The sequence below is a fragment of the Melospiza georgiana genome, chromosome W (assembly GCF_028018845.1).
Source record: "Melospiza georgiana isolate bMelGeo1 chromosome W, bMelGeo1.pri, whole genome shotgun sequence".
Classification (NCBI taxonomy): Eukaryota; Metazoa; Chordata; class Aves; order Passeriformes; family Passerellidae; genus Melospiza; species Melospiza georgiana.
This window is the reverse complement of record NC_080464.1, coordinates 14,167,765-14,186,764: the sequence shown is the minus strand read 5'-3', so window position 1 is coordinate 14,186,764 and position 19,000 is coordinate 14,167,765. Positions and strand designations below refer to the sequence as shown.

The following is a 19,000-nucleotide window of genomic DNA, read 5'->3' as shown; positions in this document are numbered from 1 at the left end:
ATACCAAAATACTCAGTTAAAACTCAAAAGCAGCTTGATAATTCTTCCCCTATCACTACTCCAAAACAAAGGAAAAGGGTTATAAAGAATGAAGAACAAAAAAGTTGGGATCAAGAAGTTAGTCTATTCCCATTAGGAGAAGTACCTATGAGTGGAGTCCAAGGGGGGACAGGATTTGTAAACACCCCCATGACTTCTTCAGAAGTCAGAAATTTTAAAAAAAGAGATTAAAGGATTATTGGAAGATCCCATAGGTACAGCTGAACAATTAGATCAATTCTTAGGTCCCAACAATTTTACTTGGTAATAAATTCAGTCAATAATGAAAATAATATTCTCCCAAGAGGAGATGTAGATGATTAGAGCTGCTGGAATAAGAATTTGGAAAAGAGAGAATCAACAAGGTCTACCAGGAGACCAGAAAATGCCAATAGCACCTCCTAACTGGAACAAAAATGAAGAGACGGGGCGAGGACATATGAATGATTATCATAATCTGATAATCAGAGGAATAAAAGAGGAGGCATCCCCAGGGCAAAAAGTCAGAAAAGCTTTTGAGGGGCAGCAAGGAAAGGAAGACACTCCAACTGAATGGTTAGAGAGGCTCAGAAAGAATATGAAACAATGCTCCGGAATAGACCCTGACCATAGCAGGGCAAGCCCTATCGGGGGTAATTTTGTCACTCCTGCCTAGCCAGGCATTAGAAAAAAGCTGGAAAAGATGGAGGACTGGCACAATAAATCACTAAATGATCTATTAAAAGAAGCTCAAAGTGTTTATGTACAGAGAGATGAAGAAAAAGCCAAAGTGGAAGCAAAAATTATGATAGCCACTATGCAACAGAGTAACTTCCAGAGGAATCTGAAGCCCCCAGATGCCACTCCCAAATATTCAGGTTTTAGAGACAGGGAGAAGGGAACAAACAGAACCCCAGCACAATCAAAATCCCAGGAGCAAACTAAAAATGCCTGTTTCTAATGTGGGGAAGAGGGACACTATAAGAGGGAATGCCCTCACTTAAAAAAGGCTCTGAAAATATTCCAAGAGATACACCCAGAAGAATAGGGAGGTAATGGGCTTTATTTTCTGGGGGATAAATACCATCTAGAGCCTTTGACAACTTTGAAAGAAGGCCCCCAAGAGGAGGTATTAGAATTTCTAGTTGATCCTGGGGCAGAGAGAACTTTTGTGGTAAATATCCCTAAGGGATGGGATGTCAGTAATGACACTGTGAAGGTAACAGAAGCAAAAGGAGAAAGGTTTAAAGTTCCTGTCATTAAAAATGTAGTAATTGAAGGGAAAACCAGAGTAGGGATGGGAGATGTCTTAGTTCCTGGGGCAAGTAGCAACTTATTGGGGAAGGACTTACAGGTGCAACTAGGAACAAGGGTCATACCAGAAGGGGAGATGACAGCTAAAGTGTTAAAACTTGGACAAGATGAGGAGAAAATTAACAAAGACATTTAGGCTGGGGAGGGAAATAGGGAGGGACTGAATATTGACCCCATAAAGGTCATGACTGAGAGAGAAGAATGTCCCATACAAGTGCATCAGTACCCTGTATCCTTAGAAGGAAGAGAAGGCTTAAAGCCTGTAATAGAAGAATTGATAAAGGATGGGACATTGGAACCTTGTATGTCTCCTCATAATATCCCTATTCTCCCAGTAAAGAACCCTGATGGGAATTATAGATTAGTACAAGACTTAAGGGAAGTTAACAAGAGAATTTGGACCTGTTACGCAGTGGTACTCAATCCCTATGCTCTTAAGTAAAGTTCCACCCCAGCATCAGTGGTTTAGTGTAGTGGATCTTAAAGATGATTTTTAGGCTTGCCCATTAGAAGGGGAAACCCGAAATATTTTTGCCTTTGAATGGGAGGATCCAAATACTGGGAGAATGCAGCAACTAAGATGGACAAAATTACCACAGGGATTTGCTGAGTCTCCAAACCTATTTGGACAATCTTTAGAAGATATATTACAAACTTTGCCCACTCCTCCTGGAATACAAATTACCCAATATGTGGATGATCTTTTATTATCAGAGGAAGCTGAAGTTATATAAAACTTTTGAAGTTTCCTGGGGAAAAAGCATTAAGAGTATCAAAAGGGAAACGACAATTTGTGGAATCAGAAGTAAAATATCTTGACCACTTAACAAGCAAAGATAGCCGAAAGCTAAATCCTGAGAAGATTGCAGGGATTTTATCTCTTCCCCCTCCCTCTACAAAGAAGGAAGTTAGAAGGCTGCTCAGATTATTGGGGTATTGTAGACTATGGATTGAAGGGTATATGCAGGCAGTAAATTTTTTTATATGAAAAATTGACAGAGGGAGACGATATAAAGTGGACTTGGAAAAATGACAATAAATTAGAAGAATTGAAGTTGAAGCTAGTCTCGGTAGCAGCTTTGAGCTTACCCTTATTAGAAAAACCCTTTCATCTGTGTGTGAATGTGGATGGTGGAGTAGCTCATGGAGTTTTAGTCCAGGAGGGGGAAGGAGTGGAGAGACAAGTAGCTTATTTATCAAAATTGTTGGATCCAGTGAGCTGTGGCTGGCCAGTACGTATTCAAGCTATAGCAGCTACCGTTATTTTGGTAGGAGAGGCTGAATTTGAATCTACAGAATTTAACAGACTCTTGTTATGGGCTAAAGACTGTGATATGATTCTAAATAGCACCAATGTTTTTGACCCTCAGAAAAAGGATGCTTTAAGGCATGCTTTAGTGGGACCAAACTCTGCGGGGCGACAGAATGCTGGCAAAGCTTTTGTGTCCATGGCGGAAAGTATTCAAGGCACTCACGGCACATGCAGCAAATGGGGACATGAAAAAAAAGGACTTGTGCTACTGCAACAGCCGTGCTGGCTCCTTCCATGCTCTAATCATAAGTTTGTCGGGGCTGTGGGAGGAGAACCAGAGGATAACCTCTGGTCCCCTGATCCATTTGATCCTGTAAGGGAGCCAGATCCTTTTCCCACCAATTTGCATAACTGATGAGCAGTAGTGAGAAAAGAAGCTGCCGCAGAGGGGGATGTGGACTTATTGCATGCTTTTCCAGTCATTTACCAGGCCAACCAACCACCTAGATGGGAAGTTGTTATGGTTTGACATGAGAGACATTTAGAGAAGTAATATAAAACTTCTAGCTACTAGAAAGCTAGTGACCATTTGCAAAGCCCAGGCAACATATTAACCTTTTCAGTGCTCCAATCCTCCCTTGAGTAAGAGAAAAAAACCAAGATGCAAACATATAAAAGAACAACAAAAACATCAAAGTCAGTAAAGAAAAAGTCAAGTCCCGGATGGGAGGGATGGAGACATACCTTGATCTTGGGGCTGAAATTCTCTTGTGAGCTATAGAGAAAAATACTCTTTTTCCCTAGAACCCATGAAACTATGGGGAGATAAAATGTTCAAATTGATGTCGAGCAAAAGCCTCCATGTTAAAGTAAGCAGATGTTAAAATAACTGTGATCCCATGAGAAGTTTAAACAAAGAACGAGAGAAGAGTAATCTTGTGCTCTCAGAAGACGATCTCTGTTCCCAGGAATGAAGATGATTTTAGAAATAGATAATAAGAACTTTTACTTTTAAACAGCTCATCTTTAAAACAATACCCCATAAGTCAACATAACCCATAGACAAACTATAGGAAAGCTTGTAAAAATTAAGGACTTAATGATTGCAAATTTCCCCAGGCAGCTGCTAATGATAAAAATTGAGAACCATGAAAGAACTATTTTTTCCTCTTGTAGAAAAGTCTCCATAACATTAACAAGAAAAACTTCTCTCCCTAAGTAAACTGAAGAAAGACTATTTTAGAAGTAGTAAACTAAGTAAAAATTCTACATTCTGTTTCTTTACATTATCGGTGAAAAAAAAAAGTTCTAAAAAATTTATTTTAATTCCTACTTTATTTTCCTTTTAATTACTATTAATAAAATTTTCTTTATACTCTTTTAAAATTTTAAACCTACTTTGCCTTTCTTCTAATCCAATCACACAACAAAAACCAAATACATTAATAATTAACCAACACCAAAACCTACCAGACTCTTTAATACATTAACCAAGAAATCTTAAATTTAAATAAATCTTAAATTAACAAACAAAAAGCACTGTAGAAGGCTTGCCTTATGGTATTATAAAAGAGCTGCATTGCTCTGCCTTAGACAATGGCATTAGTGCCCCTTTTACTATTAGTCCTTTGGAAACTGTGGTGAACTCATATAATTTGGAAGTACAAGACTTTAAACAAATCACAAAACTTGTGCTGATGGGTGTGCAATTCACTGTCTGTCTGTCAGAATGGAGAGAATTTTGCAATGTTCAAGCCATGGACAATTTACAGCAACTCCACAGGCATGTCTTGCAACCTATCAGTGCTGAAGCTTTTATGGTAGAGGGCCAATATGGCGCCTACTGCTTTGCGGAGAAAAGAAGAAACCTCACAACTCAATAAAAGTTGTAAAGCTCGGTATGTTCTATTACAGCGCCGGACACATGCGGAGAAAATTCTCCTCAAAAGGCATGCGCACCTCTGAGGATTTCAGGTCTTCTTTTATCTCCCCTTCCAAATACATATGCATACAGTTTCACAATAGGTTCATACATATTCATTCTGCATGACATTTATCGCCAGTTCCTCTTTATCAAAAGAATTCATAGGTCTGGGGCAGATTGACCTTGTGGTCATTTCTGGTTTTTTTCTCTGTCTCCTCACTATCTCTGCCCTGCAGTTTTTCCCTTCAGCTTTGGCCTCACAGACTTTTCACCTCTCCTAGACACTTCACCTAATTCAGAATGGATCTCTACTCTGTCTCATTCCCCCCTTTCCTAGGAAATAAGTAAATTCTTTTACTTAATGCAAACCCTTACGACAATAAGTGTCTTTTAATGCTTTACCATGTACATTTGACAAAGAGGTTAATACAGCTATCATTGTAGTATTCTCCAGTTCCGAATTAACAGTATAATAGATGATCCCAAGCTTATACCAAGTAATATTAACAAAACTACAATGGGATGACACAACTTATTAAAGATTCAATTTGCAGTTGGTGACCACCCAAAGATCACATTTCACTAGTGATGATCTATATTTTCTTTTATTCTTTGTAGAACTCTGGTTGTCTCTTTTGTATCATGTTGGACAGTAATTAAGGTTTTCTTTCCGCTTTCTTGGATTTCCTTCAAGATTTCCAATAGGTCTCGGTGCTTAATTAATTGTTTTACTAATGTAAGGTTCATCCCAATAGGGGTAGGTGATAGTCTGTGATACATTGTGTAATTGGTTTTGATCAGCTGGTGGGATGTCACTGGCACCGAATACGAAAAATCACACCCGATAATCTTAACAAAATTACAAATACAGAAATTAGAATGATTTCTACTAGACAGAATAACATCATTGCTATCAATTTTTACAGCAGCACAAGCAGTTCTCAGGCATACACACCCTTTTCCAGTACATGCGGGCACAGTTTTCTGATCAGTGACTGGATGAATTTCAAAGTGACAAATACTCTGTTCAGTGACTAGACATACATCCTGAGCATTAATAGTGTTGCTTTCACAAATGAATCCCATCTGTTCTCTAGTAATGCAGGATTCTAAGTTTACTGTTTGCCACTTTTCATTCATCTTTCGTGCCCACACTCTGTGTTCTGAAGGATAGAGTATTGTTTTTCATGATTTAATCCTAGGGCAATGATGGGATGGATAACATAAACAGTGGCATTACGTATGGTAAGCACAAAGGTGGTGGCCACATTAGAAACAGGATCATAGGTGAAATTCACCATAGTCCACCAGGATTGAAACTTCCTTTCAAAATCTGTTGCATTATCCCAGACAATTTTCCGAATTTCAGCTGGAAAATTACCTTCACCCCCGTCCCGTATGATCAGAGCTGCTGTTGCCTGCATCCATAACTGTGCTTGTATACAACTGAAAGCTAAAGACACATTATCTTGAACTGTACTAAGTGCTTCTACTACTAACTTCTGGTCTTGGTCCCTGGCCATTTCCCACTTTGGCAGTACTTTTGAAATCTGTCACTGGCTATTTCCTAATGCCAATAGAGATGACTGTAAAGGCTGCTTCAATTTTGTTAGGCTACCTGCTGCAGTGGCCAGTTTATCCATCAGTATTTCTGATTAAATTCCATTTAAAACTCCTAATCCTGTCCCTAATATGCCAGTTAGATCCTTTCTTATTCTGCTCCTGAGATATGCCTGTCTTTGTAACCATGTTTTCCAGCCCTCAAAGGAAGTTTTTAGGAAGGAGGAGCAGGCTGGTTGGATTCTTGAGATGTTAATTTGCATTATCAACTCCACACGTTTGAGAGACCATTCTGGATTGAATAATAGTTGTTGTTCACCCACATTCCTCACTGCGTAGGGGCCTATTTCATACACCTCAGGTTCAAGTTTGGGTTGAGTCTGAACTATTTGAGTCTTAGTATGGGTTGTATAAGGTACTGCTGTGGTAAAAAGTCCAGTGTCTACTTTGAATTTAAATTAAAGTCTGATAGCATCACAAGCCCAAAGGCAAGTCACTTCTACAGGCCGTATTAAGGTGAAATTACACCAACAGTCTGATTCACTAAGGCTATCACAAATTTCCTGGTGTTCGTATACACCAGGCAGGAGAGGTTACAACACTGATTTCATTTGGTCTCTCATAAGTCGTCCCATTTATCATCCGGCACCCTACCTTGATTTCTTCTCCTCTGATCCCTTGAAGTGTCCACAGTTTCTGTTCCTGCCATTCCTGCTCCTCATATACCTGATCCCCGTGAATTACTACAGTGGATAGGATTAAATCTTTTATCTCAGAAGGTTTTCCCATGGATCCAGTATACTGATTAAACGCCTGGGACCAAGGCCATTCAGCATTGCTTTGGATAGAGGTACTCTCTAGTTCTCAAACTTCAGTTGTAATTACAAACAAAACAATTCTGTAAACTAAAGTATGAGCTACTCCCGACCACAATATACTCATTTTGCCCGAGTAAGTTTTAGTCTCAGTTCATTGTCTCCTGGTGTCACTCCTGAAGGGGCTTCTGGGCCTTCTTCACCCGAGAAGGATGAATCCAGGCCTTCTGCTCCTTGATTTTGATTGCAGTGAAGGTGGTGAGAAGCACTTGGAATGGTCCCTCCCACTGTGGTTCCAAGGTCTTTTCTGTAAGAGACTTAACATATACATAATCTCCAGGCTGTATGTTATGTACTGGGCCATCTAACTCCCGGATCCAAGTTCCAGCCACGTTTCTCAATTTCTCTGAGCTGTTTGCTTAAGGCCGCCATGTAGGTGGCTAGTGTTACCTCTCCAATATGGGTAGACACTCCCTTTTGTATTCCATATGGTCTTCCATAGAGTATTTCAAAAGGGCTTAACTTTTCTTTAGCTCGAGGTTTCGTTCGAATTCGCAACAGTGCTATTGGAACAGCCTGGGGCCAAGGTAGATTAGCTTCCTGCCCCAGTCTTATGATTTGCTGTTTAATCAAATGATTCATCTTCTCCACCTGGCCGCTTGATTGGGGGCGGTATGAGGTGTGAAGTTCCCAGTCTATGCCCAGGTGGCTACTAATCTGTTGCACTATTTTGGAAATGAAATGTGATCCTCTATCCGAGGATATTGTGGCTGCAACTCCGAAGCGTGGTATTATTTCTTGTAATAATACCCTGGTCACTTCTCTGGCTTTGACAGTTCTGGTGGAGAATGCTTCTGGCCACCCTGAAAATGTATCTGTCAATACCAGCAAATACGGATACCCCCCTTTCCTTGGGATTTCTGAAAAGTCAATTTGCCACTGCTGTCCAGGCCCAAGGCCTCTCCCGATCTGACTGAGTTTCGGTCTGGGGGTATTTTTGGGGTTAGTCTGGAGGCAAAGATCACACTGTGGGGCCACTTGAGTTATAGTGGCATATAAATTCCTAGCAACAATTCTTTCAATCAGGTGTGTGTATAGGGCATCTATTCCCCAGTGCGTTTTCTGGTGTTCTTCCCTTACTAGTGACCACAATAAATGGGAAGGGATTACCAGTTTCTTTTCAATGGTAGCCCACCCTTCTTTGTTATACGTCCCTTTTTGATCTTCAATAATTTCCTATCTCTCTTATTATATTCTGGCTTACCTTCAAGGGAAATTTGTCCATCTGGAATAAGGACTCCTTCAGCAGCTACCTCACCTTTTGCTGCTTCTTTTGCCTCTCTATCCACCAGCTCATTTCCTTCTTCCAATTCTGAGCTCACTCTTTGGTGTTCCTTAATGTGCATAATTGCTACCTTTTCAGGCAGCTGAACTGCTTCCAGCAGCTGGATTATCTCTTGTGCATGTTTGATGTTCTTTCCCTGTGAGGTCAGCAGTCCCCTCTCTTTCCAGATGGCCCCATGTGCATGTATGACTCTGAATGCATACCTCGAGTCTGTGTAGATGTTTATTCTCCTCCCTTTTGCCATTTCCAAGGCACGGGTCAATGTATTTATCTCAGCCTTCTGCGCAGAGGTCCCTGTTGGTAAGGGTCCAGATTCGATTACCTCTCTGCAGGTGGTCACTGCATACCCAGCATGTCGCTTTCCATTGGCAATGTAGCTACTCCTGTCAGTGAACCAGGTCTCTGCATCGTCCAGAGGAGTGTCCTTTGTCACAGACATTTTTTCACAGAAATCCTTTCTTTCAGATTTCTGCATCTTCTGGAAGGCAGAGGCCTCAGAAGAGAATGTAAACAATTGTTATCAGCTGCTGTGGAATGCAATAGGATGCACCTGATTGGTCTCATGTTATAAACAAGCACATGTTTATGATTAAGGCCAATCACAGAAACAAGCTGGGGACCGAGTCCCTGGACACAACTTTGATATAGATTCTTTCTATTCTTAGCCTAGCAGCACTGCAAACTTCTCTCTTTATTCTATTTAGTATAGTAATAATGTATAATATATCATATATCAATAAATCCAGCCTTCTGATCAAGAAACAAGTTTCACCGTCTCTCTCTCACCTCCAGCGACCCACTCAGGATGCTGTAATATCTGGTGACCCTGTTGAAGTGAGGGGAGAACGACCATCTTTTGATGCATCGAACTCAAGTTTATTGATCGATCAGCCAGTTTAAATAATAGTGTTAACGAACTTCATGCATATTCCAAAATCCAGGTTCATGATAGGCTAACAGAGAAAACTCTAACCACTCCTTTTGTTTTACAATACCGTTGATTGTTTACACAAAATAAAACCAGTGTTCCCACTGTGATATGAGAGGTTCCCAAAACTTCCATATCTGTTCCCAGGGTGCCATCTTTTCCCAGAGAAGGTGTTTCACTTGTTATGGGAAGACTGCCTGAGAACCTTATTGTTTATAAAGTGATGCCTGAGAGAATCTAATTGTTTATAGAAATCAGGCTGGGAACTGCTTTTGGAGCTGCTTCACAACTACCTGTTACTTTTCTCTCAATTGCATGGCTTCATGGCCTTTTTCTTTAAGCCATGCCTGAACTAAACTCTCCACATGACCCCTCGTGTCAGAGCAAAAATTAATTTGATAAGACCAGAGGAGCAAAATTGCTGCACTGGATAAAAATCCTGTATGTGTAGCTTGTGATGGTTACTTTGAAGTGACCACAGAAGTGGATTCAAGCCAGGAGCTGAAGAACTGAAGATCCTGATTTGGACAGAGTTCACAGCCAAGGCTGACCTCTCTTGACAAAGAGAACCTTCTTCTGGAAAACCTTCAGGAAAGATGATAGAAAAGAGCGGCAGACCCGTGGAGCTGGCCAGAGCAAGCTGGACTCTTTCAAAAGGTACTGTTGACTTTTCTATTCCTGATGAACCAGCCCTTCGTAGCTTGTGGCTTTTCGTATGGCAGACACATGCCTTGCCGGAAGAGATTCAGTTCTCCCCTTCAGAGGAGAATTTTATTGCCCTCTGGCAACACTGGTGTAGAGAAGACGGAATTTTTTTGGAAAAAACAGATCTCTATGAGTTCTTTCGATGGGCAAAGCTTTTTAGGTTCTTTACTGATGTCCTGTACGCTTTGGATGTTTTTGTCTGGGAGTGCATGGACTCTATTTTCCAGTTCATCTACAGTCAGGGACGTCTTTTGCCTTCTATCTACCCAGCATTTATAAAGCTCTTCCCAGTGCTGAAACGCAGAGCAGCCGCCTTTCAATGGATTTCTAACTGCTATGGGCAGGCTCCGTTTCCACCGTCCCTGGCAGAAGACCCGGTGGGGGATGACATTCTGCTTCCCAGCCCCCCCTTGCTTCGCGGCGGGGGGGGCTGAAGCTGCGCCACGCAACAAAGTTTTTTTTACTCTTTCTCCCGAGCCTTCTCCTTCCTCGCCTTCTCCCCCGCAGGGGGGATGGGAGTGGACGGTGCTGCCACAGCCGGTCTCTCAGACTCCTCCTCCTTCAGACATGGGGGCGGCACCGGTCTCTGAGGCCTCTTCAGCCCTGCCAGCGCCGTCACTCCAGGCGATCCCGTCTCGGCCTCTCCAGGCGGTCCCGCCCACGGCTTCACAGGCTGTAGAGACAGCACTGCCGGTCCCTGCTGAGTTGCTAGGCAACAACGAAGCCGTGTCTACAGCTTCCGGCTCAGCGGAGGAGGAGATCTCATTGGCCCCTTCAGCTCCTCCGCCGCTTCCATCGGCCTCCTCACCACCTCAAGCCGAGACAGTCCCTGTTCAGGATGGTGTGGAAGACGGTCCCGAACCTGCGGGAACCTCGGGGCAGCTCGTGGCTGTTCTTACACCCAGCGTGATCCCCTTCCCAGTTCCGGCTTCCCCCCCACTGATTCCACTGGCCGTCCCAGCAGCTCTGCCGTTGTCGGAGGCTCAGCCCTACGTGTCGGCGTCAGAGACTGCCTTGGAACCGGTGGCTTGTTCGAGCCCGGACCATCCTGGACCGGCTGTCCTAGCAGCGGCCCCGGAGGCTGGTCTCTCCTTCCGTGGAGTGGGGGCTGCCCGCCAGCTGACTCTGGGGGCAGTCCAGCTGCCTGTTTTTAAGATCAGCATTCTCGGCGGTTTGGGGGGTGGTTTTTCCGGGATGGTCCCATGGCGGCTCCCATCTCTGCCGCCTCTCTTGCGTTCTAGTGGCATGGGGGGGCAGGTGCATTCCGAGAGCCCTGCCTCTGATCCCCAGCCCGGAGGGGGTGTGGATGATGCCGCGGGGCGGATGAGAGACAAACCCGATGCATTTCAGAGGGAGAGGGCACAGCTGGAGGAGACCATAGCTGGTTTACTGTGGGGAACAAACATCTCCAGACCCTAGATGGGATTTCTGGGGAAGGCTTCTATTTCCCTGCTGCTGGCATGCCTCAGTGGTTTTGGGGAAAGGAAGCATCTCACTACCGGTGCTGCCATTGTGCTGGCAGCAGGGTTCAGGCCTGTGGGAATGCAGAGCCTGCTTCATGGGTTTGGCCTGGGCCGTTGGGCTCAGGAAGTTTCTGGGCCGGGCCCACTGCGTGGCCTCCTGATGTTTCTGGGAATTCTGGTTCCTCCTATCAGTCCTGGTCCCCCTTTGTGGGCCAGTTTTGGGATTCCTGGTCCAGCATGGGCCAGGGCCCCCAGGGCCTTTCCTTCTCTGGCACTGCTCTGTTCGCCTGCTGCTTTTGTGCTTTTCGATCAAAAAAAAAAAAAAAGAATTTTAAATTAAATATAAAAGATTGAAAATAGCGGGCAGCAGCTCTAAAGCACTGAAGCATTGAAGGGCCAGAAAAGGACATTCCAAAATTGTTCAAATTGTTTGAAATTGTTTAAAATTGTGTTATGCTGTTTTCAGGACCAAAAAGGATTCTCACACATCCCAAAAGAAACAACTTCAGCTGATGGACTGTTCCTGAAACTCAGCTGCATGGACTTGAATTTTCTTTGCATTGTTTTTTGCATTTTTCTTAGATTGTAGGATTGTTTTAGTGATTTGTTAGTATTGTATATTTTACAGGTGAAGAAATTTCCTGTTCATTTCACATCAGCATTTTTCTTTTAATTTATACAATTTAGAAAGGTGAGATGTCGCAGACATTTTTTCACAGAAATCCTTTCTTTCAGATTTCTGCATCTTCTGGAAGGCAGAGGCCTCAGAAGAGAATGTAAACAATTGTTATCAGCTGCTGTGGAATGCAATAGGATGCACCTGATTGGTCTCATGTTATAAACAAGCACATGTTTATGATTAAAGGCCAATCACAGAAACAAGCTGGGGACCGAGTCCCTGGACACAACTTTGATATAGATTCTTTCTTTCTATTCTTAGCCTAGCTAGCAGCCTCTGCAACATCTCTTTTTATTTCTATTTAGTATAGTAATAATGTATAATATATCATATATCAATACATCCAGCCTTCTGATCAAGAAACAAGATTCACCGTCTCTCTTTCACCTCCAGCGACCCACTCAGGATGCTGTAATAGTCCTTCAAGTCTGGGCGGCTGGAGTAGGTAGCTTCAATGGTCTCCAGGCTATCATGGTGTACTGCTTCTCCTTGATTTCCACTGAGAAAGGAAGCTGGGTTGACAATATTTGTCACCACGATCTCTACATCATCTTGCTCTACCATGATGGCCTGGTATTTCAGAAACCTCTGTGGTGAAAGCCAGTGGCCACCCTTCACTTCCAGTACTGTGGACACTGTGTGGGACACTAGCACAGTCATTTTTGTCCCAGGGTAAACTTGCATGCCTCTTGAATATTCAGCACAACTGCTGCTACAGCTCTGAGGCAACCTGGCCATCCTTTGGCTGTTGCATCTAGTTGCTTAGAGAAGTAAGCAACTGCCCTTCAGTATGGACTGAAGTCCTGAGCCAGTATTCCCAGGGCAATTCCCTGTCTTTCATGGGAAAATAGGAAGAATGGTTCACTTACATCTGGAAGTCCCAAAGCTGGAGCTGACATGAGAGCATTCTTGAGCTGGTGAAAGACCCGTGTGGCTTCTTTTGTCCACTGGAGATCTCTGCTTCCATTGGCAATAAGAGCAGAGAGGGGTCTGACAAGCAGTCCATAATTATAAACCCACAGCCGGCACGATCCTGCCATGCCTAAGAAGGTTCGGAGTTCTTTTATTGTCTGGGGTTTTGGGGTTTGGCATATGGCCTCCTTGCGATCCTGCCCTAAAGTCCGTTGCCCAGCACTCACCTCGTACCCCAGGTAGATTACTCTCTGTTTCACTACCTGTGCCTTTTTCTTTGATACTCTGTATTCTTGGAGTCCTAGGAAATTCAAAAGGCTTACTGTCCAGGCCACACATGCTTCCCTCGTCTGAGTGGCCACTAGAAGATCATCCACATACTGAAAAAGCCTTCCTTCTTCCTGTGGAGCTTCCCAGGACTCCAGATCTTTTGCGAGTTGCTCCCCGAACAGAGTGGGGGAATTTTTCCAGCCCTGAGGTAATCTGGTCTATGTGAGCTGGGTTTTGCGCCCACTTTTAGGGCTTTCCCATTCGAATGCAAAAATTTTCTGGCTGGCTTCATGGATGGGGAGGCAAAAGAAGGCATCTTTTAGATCTAGAACAGTAAACCAGGTTAACTCAGGTGTTAGACAAGTTAATAAAGTATATGGATTGGCTACCACCGGATACAAATCTTCTGGTTTTTTATTGACAGCCCTCAAATCCTGTACTATCCGATATGACCCATCAGATTTCCGAACAGGTAAAATAGGAGTATTGAAATCAAATTGGCATTCTTTCAGTAACCCTAACCACAGAAAATTTTCAATTATTGGGCTGATTCCTTTTCTATCCTCTTTCTTTAGGGGTGTCCTGGGTTGACTATATGATGCTTTTGTCCCCAATAGTCTCATTCTGTTTATGTTGAATAATAATAAGCTTTGTACCTTTAAGAGTGTTACAGAGAGTGAAGGGGGGGAGAGAAGAAGCGCGCAGTTTGTTTTCAGACACTGCACTCACTCCTCCACATTCCTGCTCCTGACTGTGTTGTCTGCGGACAGACAGTGGGCAGAGAGCTCTTCTTTTGCTTTTTTAGTTAGTTTTTAGCTAGCTGAGGCAAAGAAGTTCCCTGTACTGTTTTTTTTTCCTTTTTCTTGGGACCTCTTAAAACTGCTCTGGACTGAACACCCAGGAGAGCACCGGCAGCTGCAGCTGTGGCCCATCGGGCCAGGCCTGGCCTGCGACAATTCCAGCACCGCAGGGGCTGATCAGAGACTGAGTGAGCTGAGCTTCAATCCGGGGTTTTCTCAGTTTGTCATCTCTTTTAGAGTGGCAAGGGGTCTCATTGTTTTGATATTGTTTTGGTTTTATTGTTTAATAAACAGTTTTTTTCCACCTTTCTCCAAGGAGGTATTTTTTCCCTCCCAGACCAGTTGGGGGGAGGGGCCGATTGGATCCGCTTTTCCCACCGGAGCTCCTTTGGGGGATTCTTCCCCAAAGTTGCTCTGAACCTGGACAAATACATGTATTGGCGCCCAACATGGGGCTCGAACTCACGACCCTGAGATTAAGAGTCTCATGCTCTACCGACTGAGCTATCCGGGCTCAGTATTTGTCCAGGTATTTGTCCCCTGCAGGGACAGAGACAGAGATGGAAGGTATCTCTTCCTCCTAGCTGGCTCGCCAGAATGTTTTGTGGAGAAAAGAAGAAACTTCACAACTTTATAAAAGTTGTACAGCTCGGTATGTTTTATTACAGCCCCGGACACATGAGGAGAAAATTCTCCTCAAAAGGCATGCGCACCTCTGAGGATTTCAGGTCTCCTTTTATCTCCCCTTCCAAATACATATGCATACAGTTTCACAATAGGTTCATACATATTCATTCCGTGTGACATTTATCGCCAGTTCCTCTTTATCAAAAGAATTCCTAGGTCGGGGGCAGATTGACCTTGTGGTCGTTTCTGGTTTTTTCTGTCTCCTCACTATCTCTGCCCGCAGTTTTTCCCTTCAGCTTTGGCCTCACAGACTTTTCATCTCTCCTAGACACTTCACCTAATTCAAAATGAATTTTTACTCTGTCTTACTACCTCTAGACAAGCTTGATTGCCTGAGGAAGCTCTTCAACAGTCAAAGAAACTCACTTTATGGGCTTTTCGTAAAGTGCCAGTCAAAGGTGTCTCTACAACTTCATTTGTTAATATAAGACAGGGAGCTGATGAACCTTTAATCAAGTTTCTGGCTAAGCTAAAAGCCACTCTAGATAAGCAGACAGACAACATCACCACACAAGAAGAATTACTGAAGCAGCTAGCAGTAGAAAACGCAAACTCTGACTGTCAAAAAGTTTTACGGCCCCTGCAAGCCCCCACTGTCATAGAAATGCTTAAGGCTTGTCAGGGAATTCCTACTGCCAGTCACCACATGACCTTGCTTTCTGAGGATCTTCCTACAATGAACATTTGCTTGGGATCAAGTGTTTGTTTTTCATGCAGGAAGATGGATCACATGAGATATGAATGCCCCCAGAACAAAAGTAGTTCCTGGGAACCAGATGCATGCCCACATTGCTGGAAAGGATGGCATTATGCAAAACAATGCCAATCTAAATTTGCTAAAGAAGGGGAGCCACTCCCATCTACATCAATGGGCCCTCCGGGAAACTGCCAAGGGGGGAACGGCGCTTGGATAGCAAATCAAACCCCACTGTATTCATCCCCACAAATGCCTTGTGAGCCTGGATAGCAGGCAGCACCGGCATGGACCTGGCCTTCACCATCACAATAACTCTCCAGCATAGCAGTGTGCACTGTTTGCCTTCAGGTGTCCAGGGACCACCAGGCCATGGGTACAGTGCACTTTTGATTGGTCGATCATCGACCACAATGCAGGGCTTTTTTGTTCTCCCTGGACTCATAGATGTGGATTTTACAGGGGAGATTCAGATAATGGTTTGGACCCATGTACCCCCGTGTCAGATTTGTGAAGGGACACTGTTGAGTTTTTTGTGTGTCTTGGGTCTTCAAAGAGACAGGAGCAGTTGTTAGTTGTTGCAAAGTTGTTTATTGCATGAATACATCAGCCTTGAAGGTGAAGAGTTCAGAGTATTAAAGTCCGTGCTTAAAGCTTTCTGGCATAGAGTCCCGATGTTCTGAGCAGAATTAGCAGAAGCAATAGAAGCAGTAGCAGCTAGCAGAAGCTACTACCATCTTCCTCTTGCACGTTAATACAGGGGGATTTTATTCATAAATCATCCAATCACCTAAAAACAAGATTCTAAAACATTCTCCCTACACCTATCCGAGTTTAATTCTAATGTGAAAAAGTAGTGTTAGTTCGTACACAAAATTTACCCATATAGTTCTATCTGTTCACGAAAATAGTTCTATCTGTTTTATCTAGAAATGCAAGCAATGTTCTGCTATGGTTTTGTTATGTCTGGAGCTAAGTTAATTTTGTGAAAGGTAACACTACAGAATGTTAAATTAGGCCTTAGGGCTTTTTACTAGCTAACACAGTCTCTTAAAGCCCTTCAGATATATTTCTACTTATTTAAAACTAAAACTTACACTCCTACTTCATGTCTGCGTGGCTTAATATATTTCCGTTTCTCTAAAGGTTCCAATTCAATCCCTGCATTCCTTTCTCTCTCTGAGGGACTCAGAGAGGCTTCTATTTCATGCATTCCAACAGGACATGAATTGCTCTACTTGTTTATTTTCATGCTGATCCCCCTGGCAATCTTCCATGAGTTAGAGGTAATAGTGGCTTTGATTCCACTGTACAGCCACAGATCCTATGGCACAATCACTTTCCTGTCATAGACTCACTCTCAAATGTGCCCTTTGGCATCAAAACAGGAAGCTAAAAATTGCAGGTATACTTGGCAGTGGTGCTGATTGTACTGTTATAGCCTTCTCAGCATGGCCCAGTCATTGGCCCCTGACTCAAGCTGCTAAAGGTCTAGCTGGAGTTGCAGGCCTTTCTATTCCAAAGCAGTGTCAATTTTGTCAAAATCGAGGACCCTGAAGGTCATACTGCCACCATGAAACCTTACATACTTGTTGGGAAGGATGAAAGATTGACAAGAAAGTCTCACAGATATGTATGCTCATCAGAAAGATTTTTGAATGTAGAATCTGAAGAAGGAATAGAAATGAAAGAAAGTTTTGATGTAGAAGAAAAGAATTGCTGAGCTAGTCTTACTGGCTAACTAAGAAGGCAAAGGCTATGTTAGTTAGAAGGGGTTTTTATGGCTTAGAGCAAAGGATAAATCCACCTCAAACAAGATGTTTTTACCAAGCAGAAAGCACAGGCAAACAAGTCTTCTGATCTTGCAAGTAGAAAAAAGGTCTCAGAATTTTCCACTGCGAGAAAACTGAACAGCAACTTCTAGTTTAAACTGTAATGCACTAACTTTTAGTGATTGGAGAATAGTAACCTGAATATGGTAATTATAGTAGTTATGATAGGCTATAGGTAAAAGTAAAGGTATAGATTGGTTCTTCTGTATTAAGATGCTCAGCAAAGAAAAGTATATAATGCATTGTAGCCAAAACTAAAGCATCTTCAGGCTTGCCTGCAGCTAGAGCTGACAGCTGTAGGCACAGGCTCTGTCACCCACAACCCTGGACTGCTGTAATGTCTTGTGTTGCAGTGTTGTGAGGGTCCCCAGGATGAGGTGAGAGATGAGAATTGACTCCAAGTTCTCAGAAGGCTGATTTATTATGATATGATATGATATGATATGATATGATATGATATGATATGATATGATATGATATTATATGATATTATAAGAAATTATAAAATAAAGCTATACTAACTGTACTAAAGAAAGAGAAAGGAGACATCAGAAGGCTAAAACAGGAATGATAATAAAACCCCATGACTGACCAGAGAGTCCATCACAGCTGGACTGGGATTGGTCATTAAGTAAAAACAATTCACATGGAACCAATCAAAGATGCACCTGTTGGTAAGCAACCTCCAGACCACATTCCAAGCAATTGGATAATTATTGTTTACATTTATTTTCTGAGGCTTCTCAGCTTCTCAGGAGAAAAATCCTGGCAAAGGGATTTTTCAGAAAATATCATGGTGACAGTCTTGGATGCAATAAACTATTTTGAAGAACCGCCTGGAGTCCCGCATCTCTCATTCAGGCTCTTACTCATACTCTCACTCCTTGTTACTTTGTGGGGACAAAATTGCCTTAGTCAATGGGGTCTTATGCTGGGAACAAATTTATCATAGGGCCTGCTGCTGAGCAGCATGTCCTGGCCCTCACCTGGACAACAGATCGTCCTGTGCGAGTCAACCAGTGGCTCCTTCCTTGGGAGAAGCTGCAACATTTGCACCAGCTTGTGCAAGAGCAGTTGCAAGCTGGCCATGTTGTTCCTTCAACCAGTCCATGGAACTCTCCTGTTTTTGTTATTCAGGAAAAGAGTAGAGCATGGTGATTGCTGCACAATCTTAGGAAAATCAATGATGTTATTGTGCCTATGGGAGCCCTCAGTCTCCTGAGATGTTGCCACAATCCTGGACCATCACTGATCTCAAAGACTGTTATTTAACCATACGACTTTGTGAACACGATGCCCCCCTGGTTTGCATTTTCTGTGCCTTCCATTAATGCTACCCAGCCACACCAAAGATATAATTGGAAAGTTTTACCTCAGAGAATGAAAAATAGTCCCACCATTTGCCAACTTTTTGTTCCTCAAGCACAACTCCAGTACACTTGAAAACCCCTAATGTTTTACTTTATCATTACATGGATGATAGTTTGATTGCTGTTAGCACTCCTGCTGAAGCAGCAAAGGTAAAACAATTGGTTATTGAGGCAGTAAAATGAAAAGTTTTGAAAGTAGCAAATTAAAAGGTATGAGAAGAAGCCCCTTGGAAATATTTAGGGTTGAAAATTTTAAATCAAACTGTTTGATCTTTGCAGCTGCAATTTATATCTCGAGTATCTACCCATAATGATTTGCAAAAGTTCTTGGGAACAATTAATTGGGTACACCCTGTATTAGGTATTACCATTGAACAACTTGACCCCCTTTTCCAGTTATTGAAAGGGGACCCTGAACTTACTTCCCCTTGC

General features: G+C 42.9%; 1 non-coding gene across 1 annotated transcript; it reads right to left on the bottom strand.

Annotated features, from left to right (window-relative positions):
* Positions 1 to 14,426: 14,426 nt before the first annotated feature.
* Positions 14,427 to 14,499, bottom strand: TRNAK-CUU (transfer RNA lysine (anticodon CUU)). Its single transcript has one exon. It is a non-coding gene; the product is annotated as a tRNA-Lys (tRNA).
* Positions 14,500 to 19,000: the final 4,501 nt, after the last annotated feature.